Here is a 10,212-nt window from a genome sequence, read left to right as displayed (position 1 = left end):
AAACAAAAACAAAAAACAAAAACAAAAAGTAGATCTTTCCTTCTACAGTTAAACCTCTCTGGAAACACCTTGACTCACACACCCAGAGGTATGTTTCCATGGCGATTCTAAATGCAAATCCATTCATGCTGAAATGCATTCATTAACTTGCTGAAAACCAATGTCTTTATATTGTCAAATGAACGTCTCACCGAGGTCCTGCATTTCCATCATGTTGACTGACATCCCTCCATGTTACTCTTAGAAGGAATTGCTAGTGCTGATGAAAGAGAAAAGCAAAAGAGGATGTTGGTGGTTTTGTGTATTTCTTTTGTAGCCTGCTACTTCATGGAATTCTAAGTTGTATTATTCAAGTGCTTTTCTGCATGGCGTTGGATCAGGTTATTAGATTAGGTTATTCTTAGGTTATAAATAATAACTTTTTCCTTCCACCCCCTCCCCCCCTTTAGACCTCTCCTGTTTTCTTTTCATCTTATTTTGGAAATTATTTTTGGAGGTTTTGTTTTTTGCATGTGTGTTTCTTGTTTTTTTTTTTTGTTTGTTTGTTTTAAAGATTTATTCATTTAATTTATGTGAGTATACTGTCACTCTCTTCAGACACACCAGAAGAGGGCATCAGATCCCATTACAGATGGTCACAAGTCACCATGTGGTGGCTGGTTGCTGGGAATTGAACTCAGGACCTCTGGAAGAGCAGTCAGTGCTCTTAGCCACTGAGCCATCTCCCCAGCCCATTTTGGAAATTTTAAGACATTTCAGGGCAATCCTCACAGACACAGCTCATGGACTGAGCATCTCTTCTGTGACTCATGCTATGATCTGCTTAAGACAGTCACTGGCCAGATTAGAGTGGCTCGTACTTTAGATACACCCTTCTCTCTCAGATACGACTTTAGATGAACATGAAGAGGTCTCACAACCTCTTTTCTTTTGGAGTCTGGAGGGGTGAAGGCTCCCCAGGAAGCCCCTCAAAGACAGCTAATACTTTCACCTTTAAATTTTAAAAAAGCCCAGATCTATCGTTTCTAGACACAACCCCTACTCATCTCCTCCCTCTGCTTGCAAGTGTCCGAAGAATCCGCAAGGCTCTGTAGCCACCCTGAAGTGTTAGGCAAACTGTTCACAGCCCGTGCTAAGTAGTGTTCCAGGGAGAGCATTCTCAAACTGTTCACAGCCAGGAGTTTTCCATAGGGAGTATCCTGCAGCCAGAGTCCAGGGTCCTAGAAAGGCGTCTGTAGGCCTTGGGCACATCTAGGCTGGGCCCACACAGGACTGACCCACAGAAAGCTCAGTTGGTCCTGCACAAGAGAAAAGACATTGATGTCTAGTGAGTTTTTACAACGACAAACAGGGAAATGGAACCTGCTTTACATACGACCCCAATTTTGAGCAGTAAATGGGGTAACAGTGAGTGAAGGGGAGGCACAGGCAGAGACAGGTAGAGGACACGGTGTCACGTGGAAGGTAGGGCACAGGATGGAGCACAGTCCTGAGGAAACAAGAGAGCTTCTCCAGCGTCTTCTCCAGTTCATCAGTGGGTTTCCACAGTGATTGTTTCTTTTAGCTTGTTCATTCTTTCCATCTGAATTATACGTGTGGGGCTCATGCTACAGCCCAGGCTGGTCTAGAACACAATCTATAGCTCAGGGTAGCCTTGAACCCTTGGCAGTCCTCAAATACTGAGGGGACAAGCATGGGCCACCACACCCAGTTCTCACTAAGTTGTCTCTGTTATGTCTCAGTAAATAAAGAAAATATTGATGATAATACAGTGTCCTCCCAACACAGACCTGGCCTCGGTGCCACACTCTCCTGGTCTATAATTGTAATCCCAATCTTGATGGCCAGCAGACTATTTATAGCCTCTGCAGTTTTTTGACTGTTATGTGAGGTCTGACCTAACCCTGCAAGTGACATACTTTTCTAAGTCCCATAGATCATACCCATAATCCCTCATACCCACTCTGTCCGTTCAGTTTGTCTTTTCAGAAGGGTACCTCCTACTTCACAGAATATTTTGATCAGGAAGACACTTCCTTGGCCATGTGATAGTACCCCTTTTGAAAGACCAGGACAGAACCCTAGAGACCTCTCCAAACTAGAGGTGTCAATGCATGGATCCTTGGATGCACCTTGAATGTCACCATGACAGGCACAGGAAGCAGAGGGCGTGGTGGTGACTCAGATGAAAGCAAGTAGCAAAGCTGGAACACTTCATCATGGGACTTCACAAGCAGGAGGCCTCTCCATTCCCCAATCAGCCAGAGGCCCTGGCCACAGAAACCAAGCCCGTCAATATCTGTTTGTCCTAAGGATCCCCTAGAACATCCTACCTACCATACTGGGCAATGGCCTCTCTACTGCTCATACCACTTTTGAGGCCTGAACCACGGCCTCCAGAAAGACATGTGATCAGACTAAGACATGTCTGATCACTGCCCAGGCTACTAAGAGAGCTAACAGAGGCTTCAGGAACTTTTGAAAAGGCATCAGACATCTCTGGGGCCAGGAGGGAAGATGGCACCTTTGGTGGCAGCAGAGGGAGGGAGAGAGATAGTACCCAAAGGGAGGTGAAAAAAACAAGTCCTCATTTTACAGAAAGCCATGAAGAATTGTAAACTAGGCTATTCCAGACCCTACCCCAAGTGGGCATCTACAGAATGAACCTATTTCAACTATTTCCGAGAGACCCTGGCAGTGCAGGACTCCAGGGCTGGCCTGGGAAGCTACTTCTAAGGTCACCAGAATCAGAACCAGGTTCCTCTGATCTCACTCAGGGAGCACATCTAATCTTATCCCTGGCGGTGGGGAGTGTTCCAGGGTGTGTCTCCTCCTGCCAGGAATGGGTTTTCAAGGAAGCCCGGTGATCAAAAGTCAGGAAGGTCAGAAAGTCAGAGAAAGGAAGTCACAGAGAGATGTCAGAGAAACAAAGATACAAAGACAGAGAAGTGTGGGTGGAGAGAAAGTGCTATAACCAGCCACCCCTCTGTAAGATGACAGGTGCCCCATATACCACACAGTACAGGGTCTTTTGGGCTTGGGAGTCTCAGGGCTTTCGTGGGGTGGGCTTTCCTGAGCGGAATGTGGAGGCAGTAAGAACAGTTACCACTGCATAAGCTAGAGGCGTGGCCTGGGGATTGAAATACTGGCTCCCCGAGACCCAGCGTGGTTCTTGGAAGTCAGTGTCGTTGGTGCCCATTTGGGAGGGGTCTTTGTGTTTGGCTGCAACTACAGTAGTTGACAAAGATTGGAAGCCCTGTTCAGAAGAGGGCGGTGGAGTTTGGATGCTTAGATGGTCCTTGTTCATCTTTGGGTCCCCATTTGTCCTGAATGGAGATTTGCGTCAAGTCTGCACATAATCAAGTGTTGATAAAGAAGCCTGACCCTGAACAAAGAGACTGGAGGTTTGAATCACAGGAGGTTTGAAGCTTGCCCATGACTGGTCAGGGACCTTCATCAACATCCACCTGTCCAGGGAGTAGCCTGGGAGATGCTGTGAACTGTTCTCAGGCCTTGCAGCATTTCTTCTCCACAGGGGAAGATCAGCCAGAGCTATGAGCCAGCGGCTTCAGATCTAGTGTGAACCGGGGTCCCAGGGGAGCCTGTCTGGTTAGCTGCCTTTGTGGGGTAGGGAGAGCAGAAGCTGTCGCTTCACACTGATACACTGCAGATAGTGAGATCCTGCCAACTCTCTTGTTCATTGTCCTGTCGCCACCCCACACCCTAGGTATTAAGGTGGACCAGCAGAGGGGTTGTGTGTACGTATTGTAAATATTCACAGATCCTTGTCAGTTTTGGAACTTGCCATTTATTATAACAATTCCTGGATGTTCTCACCCAGCAGGAGGTCAGCCTTTCCCCAAGGCTCTGTTCCCACAGTAACCAGATCCAGCCAGTTATGGGTTTTAGGACACCCTGCTGCCAACCCTGAATTCCCAGAAAAACAATTGGGCCTCTCCTGAGCAGAGGAGAAAGCAAAAGGTGATCTGATTTGTCGTGGACCAGTCTGAGGCTTTCTGGGCAGAAAGGGAAATTCCATTTCAAATAGCATCCTTGCTTACCGTGTGCTCCTACAGGATTTCCTTTGATTTTTGGCCTCCTCTTCTGCAAACGGTATTCTCTCTGAGATCTATATCTCTAAGGCTCATGGGAGGTCCCCACATTGAGACACCTCTCCTGGAAGTCTTGGACCTCATCTCTTTGTTCCAAGACTCTCATTTTGTGCTGGTGGCAGTGTTGAGGGTGCTTTGTCAGACCTGGAATGCTGAGAGAGGCAGGGCAACCCCTCCCCATTCAGCTCACTGTCCCTACTCCCAGCTCCATGTGGACGGGACAGATTACAGGGTAAGTAAAAGTCAGATGGCCCCAAACTGATACTGGTAGTTCGTGTGGCTCAGCATTGCATGGAGGTAGTACATAGCTCAAAGGGAAGCAGAGTTTACACTTGAGCCAAACATGAGTGACCACAGCCCCAGAACACAGATTCAGGTTGCCCCAAAACACCAGGCACCAATGAGGAAATGGCTTCACAAAGCTTTTTAGTTACAGATACAGGCATAAATCAAGGCATTTTCCAAATACATTGGTTCAGATAGATTATGTATAGAAAAGTGGGGGGATCTCCACCAGAAGTCTTAAATGTTATCTGATGACATTCTTAGCCTTTGGGTTGGTGAAAGCTAGTGGTCTGCTAAATTAACATATTGCAAGAATTTATCTAACAGTCATAAGAACATTATGTCTGACTCAGAGGTAGTCAGTGAGTAGCTAAGGATTAAGGGTATTAAAGATAGCCCAGAACAATTTGACTCCAGAGCTACAATGTTCCAAATCTCCGAAATCTCAAGACACTTTAGTCAGCCAAACAGTGTTTTGAATATTTATCAAAGGTGTGGCATTTTTCTGTGAATTCACTGGAGCAATGGGGAAAAGGTGGGGGAGACAGACATGTGGGATCTGCCTTGTTCTGTTCACTAAATTCTGTAATTCTAATCTTCTCTTTTAAATGAGTTCTAAACGTAGAGTCAAAACAATAGAACACATTAATTCTTGAGACACTGGAAGGAGTCAGCTAGTATCTTGGTTGTATCTGACACTTGGCCATGGAAGGAGGCCCAGGAATGGTGTTTCCTTCCTTACTGCCTTTGGAAGATGCTGTCCAGCTACAGGAGCCACAGTGGGTAGACAAAGGGTCTCCTGAGCTTTTCTGGGCACTGGAGGAGAGACAAGCTCTGTTCAAATGAGACCTACAGGTAGTTTTTCTTTTGGTATTGTACAAGGATTTTAATCCAGCAACATGGCTACTCTGGCTGGGATACAGACACACCCTTAGGGCACACCTTTAATCCCAAACAATGAAGGTAAAGTTACTTTGTAGAAGGAAGCACCCATGTTTGAAAGTGATGCCTAATTGAGAAGCAGAAAAAGTAATGAATTAGAGAAAGACTAGACAGAATAGGATATGCCCAACTCTCAAGAAAACAGAGGGAAAAGAGAGACTACTTAAGAGAGAGCAGGGCAGAGAGAGAAGGGAGGAAGTTTTACCAGGATAGTTGTACAGACAGACTCATTGCAGAGAGAGAACAAGTTAGACACAGGTGAAGACAGGATGAGCCAGAGAATGAAAAGGAGCCAGAAGATTAGAACATATTACCAAAGTCAGTATGAGGCCAAGCAGAGCAAATTCAGGAGAAGCCAAGAAAAAAAGTCAGATAGACTCAGTCAGCTTGGAGAGGAGTTTGAGCCAGAACAGCTGAGTTAAATCAGCCAGCCAGAGATCAGAAAGAACTAGGGAGGGGTGAGGTTATTCAGCAGCAAGTCTCAGAGACTGAAAACAATCTAGGACTAGATAAGGTTGTATGGAAGCTAGAAGCTTCTAGGATTAGGACTAGGTTAGACAGACACAGTAAGCTTCTGAGACAATTATGTCAGGTGAATAAAAGACATACACACACACACATCTATATATATCTATATATCTATATATATGTCTATATCTATGTCTATATCATCTATATCATCTATATCTATATATGCACATTCATGAGACTCCATGAGATTGCTTCAGGATCATTTAGAACATCCCAAATGTTTTCTTGATGTACCACAGTCCTGGCTATAAACTGTTTTTCTAAGAGGTGCTGGAGCATCTCAGCTGTTCCTCTCTGTCCTGCTCAGCACCTACGTTATGTGTGTGGCATCTTCCCAGTGACGATGAAAAGGAACTTGATCAGAGTGGGCTGTGGGGGTCAATGGGACCAGGCAAGGTCTGCTCAGGATGGTTCTACCTATGGTAGACACTGTGCAGTCAGTGGAGGTGGCTGGGTCCTTGCCTGGGTTTACTGAGCAGCGGTGACCAGTACTTGGCGGTCAGTAGGCACATCACAGGTGTTTGAGAACTCAGTATCTGTTTTAGAGAATCTCAAGGTCATGATGCCCAGAAGCTCTCAAGAGAGATCCATCCTGCATCCCTGGTTACACAACTCTTAGGTCAGCCGCTCAGCCCCTGGCTATGGCCTACCTGAAGGAGACCTGCCCACTTTGAGTATGTAAACAGAAACTTGGGCCACTTGACTCTCTTCACATAACAACCAAGTGGGTCTCCTGTGTTTCTTGGGTCCTTCCTTCCTTCCTTGGCAAGGTCTAATTTTTCAGACGTCTCAACTTGCAAGGACCCTGAGTTGTCCTTGACTCTGCCTCCTTGAGGTCTTCCCTAAGGCTTGAAACATACAAGCTTATAGCCCACAGTGGGTTGGGCCCTCTTACATCAATTAGCAATTAAGAAAACAACGCCCCCCCAACATGCCCACAGGCCAATCCCATTGAAGTAATCCCTCAGTTGAGGTTCACTCTTCCAGGTGTGTCAAGTTGACAACTGAAGCCTTAAGATGCATCTTTCCTGATAGTCTACCAGTGTCCTGGATATCCAAACCCAGGCCTAAGATTTCTGGGTGAGTGGACGAGAAGGCTCTGTGATGGGAGCCTACTGTAGCAGTATTGAGGTGGGAGCATGGGGCAGCCAGGACGGCAGGAGAGACCTGGGAGTTCCAAGCAGAGTCCTTATGACCTAAGTGGACTAATCTTGGGTGACTTGAGTTGGTGGGGACATTGCTCAGCAGGGTTTCTATGGACTAGTGTACAGATGTCAGGTCCAGGGAGCTGACTATTCTGGGGATCCTGACTCTGTTTACCCCTGCTTCCATGTAAATTAGATTGTCCCTCTTGAAAGCATTAGTTGTAATTCATTGTCTCAAGTGACTTGATGTATCTATAAGGGCTACTCAGCCTGATGAGTGTGGGACAGGCCTGTCTCTATTCCCATGTTAAGGCAGCACCATCCCCCCCACCCCCACCCCAGGGACCTAGAGACATTTTGGCCAAACTTGCTCTCAGTCCTGCCTTTCCCAGGATGATCAACAACCCACACTGGGTCCCCACCTAAGCGGAACAAATCCCAGTTTAGTACAAACTTTGTGTGAAACTTGCTCTGTGTTGGTGCCCTCTGCTGGTCCAATCGTGTGGTGGTGCTAGCTGTTTCCTGAGCTCATTCAGCACAAAGTCACAGGGTTCCACTCCTTCCTCATTCCCTGCTCAACACTTTGAACCATCCCCAAGTAAACCTCTCTATCCAGCATGAGGGACAGGACTGGAGTAGAGTTCTCAGGGATCAAGAGTACAGACTGCCCAGCAGCAAGTGAACCCTGTCCGTATGGCCCCTAGGTGTCTATTCAGGCTTGCCAGCAAGAAGCAGCCCCGAGGAAGAGGAACATGTCCACTCTTGAGTGACACTGCTGGAGGTGAGAGGTTTCCTGCCAAGTTGCTACTTTCCTACACTACTTCCCTGTAGTTGGCCTAAGTTGTCTGACCCTGCTTCTGGGTAATTTATCAAGGTTAGAGGTTTTGGTAAATAGGCCTCCCAAGCCTGCATATGCACCCCACTACCCCACCCCCTAACTCCCAACTCTTCCTTCTGCACTGCAACAGGAGAGCCTGCCCTCTCATTTCTGCCAGGCTATGTCCAAAGCAGCACTGTCCTGAAGATGCCAGCAGCATCAGGGGAACAGGCCATAGACACAACCCACACTGCCACCTGCAACAGCCTGAAGCATTCTTTCTCCTTTAGGGACTTCCAGTTATTCCTCTTTGCTGTTGTTTTGTTTGAGACAGGGTCTTTCCACATTATTGGAACTCACTATGTAAAACAGGTTGGTCTTGAGCTCACAGAGACCTACCTGCCTCTGCTTCTTGAGTGCTGGGATTAAAGGCACATGCCACCATGCCTGGCTCCTTTTCCTTGTTTTTAACTCCTTTCTTTTTGTTCAGATACTAGAAGGAGGCTAGACATACTTTTTCTGATATTTTGGGATTACTTGGTCTTTCTCTAATGTTTTTTTCCCTCCCATATGGGGCTGCCTGTCTGCCATGTGCCTGGCCCAGAAAGTGACACTATTTGGAGGTGTGGCCTTGTTGGAGTAGGTGTGTCACTGTGATCGTGGGCTTTAAGACCCTCATCCTAGCTGCCTGGAAGTCAGTATTCTTCTAGCAGCCTTCAGATGAAGATATAGAACTCTCAGTTCCTCCTGTACCATGCCTGACTGGATGTTGCCATATTCCTGCCTTGATGATAATGGACCTCTGAACCTGTAAGCCAGCCCCAGTTAAATGTTGTCCTTATAAGAGTTGCCTTGGTTATGGTGTCTGTTCACAGCAGTAAAACTCTAACTAAAACAGTTGAGAAAGTTGATTAGATGAAGAATTTAGGGCACAATAATAAGGTTGGTTACATTGTTTTTCTGAAGACATGTTATGTTTAAGCTGGTTGAATACATAGTAGAACAGCAGATAGAGTATACAATTTTAAATTACCTCAAGGTCTATTATCAACTTAGTTTCAAGGTTTGGAAAATGTTTAGTTTCCTCAAAGGCAAGAGGTATTTTTAGAAAAACATATAAACATACACACACAAACACACACACACACTCTCTCTCTCTCTCTCTCTCTCTCTCTCTCACGATTTAAAAAACAAAAAAATTTTTTAAACTAGTAACTTGTGCCGTCTGTAAGCCCATTTGACAAGTGTTTCTCTAAGGGGTCTTTCAGTTCTAATTGCAAATGTTTCTAACTTAGCTCTGGTCTGTCACCTAATGAGAGAGGGAAGTTAACCTGTTTGCTTCATTGGTGGCTTTTCCTTAGTTCTATCAGCCTGACTGATTTGTCCCAAGTGGCTCTTAGGAAACAGGAGTGCAGTCATGCTGCCATCTTGTGGCCATGTTTGGAAGACACGCTTAACATAACTAGAAAAGGAGCGGGAGGGAGAACAGGTGGGAGTGGTTGAAGCCAAGTCACATACGTAATGTGTAATTACACCAAGCACATTAACTACAAGTGACTGTCAGACATCTCAGCCTGCACCACAGAGAAATATCCAGGATTCACAAGGTGAAGGAGAGGATGTCTGTAATAAAAAGTGAAGTTTAAATTTTTATTTATTTATTTATTTATTTATTTATTTATTTATTTATTGTGTGTGTGTGTGTGTGTGTGTGTGTGTGTGTGTGTGTGCATGTACATGTGCCACAGCTTAAGTGTGGAGGTCAGAGGACAGCTTGCTGGCATCAGTTCTCTCCTTTACGGAATATGGAATTGAGATTTTCATTTATTCTGAGATGGATGATAAGCCTTTCTTTCTCCTCTTTCCTCACGTTTGATACCAAGGCCAGTGTTTGAGCTTCTTCTTGTTCTGCCATAGATAAAGTGCTCTAAGCTAGAGAGAGACAACTCCGGGTTAGCCTTAGGGAAGGATACCATATCTGGACATTTATACTTCAGTAATAGATTTTGCTCCCAACAAGTAATCTGCCTTCAAGGTTTGTCTTAAACTTGAGCTTGGGCTTTTCAGAGCCAGCAGGGGGAGCATGGTCTAAGCGAGAATGCATTTTGTACTATTTCGGGAACCTTGTTTCAGGATTTCTTCTGAGGACCACCAACTCATCAAGGTCACTATAAGCCAAGCCAAACAGCAAAAAGATCAGAAAGTGTAGTCACTGGGCTCCCAGTACCCTTCCCCTGTCCTGGGATGGGAGAGACCCCTCAGCACTATCTAGGGATGGTAAAAGTTCCAGAATGATAATATGATAATTTTATCTCTCTCTCTCTCTCTCTCTCTCTCTCTCTCTCTCTCTCTCTCTCTCTCTCTCTCTCTCTCTCTCTCT

The sequence above is a fragment of the Grammomys surdaster genome, unplaced genomic scaffold (genome assembly GCF_004785775.1).
Source record: "Grammomys surdaster isolate TR1022 unplaced genomic scaffold, NIH_TR_1.0 843, whole genome shotgun sequence".
Taxonomy (NCBI): domain Eukaryota; kingdom Metazoa; phylum Chordata; class Mammalia; order Rodentia; family Muridae; genus Grammomys; species Grammomys surdaster.
This window is presented reverse-complemented; position numbering follows the sequence as displayed.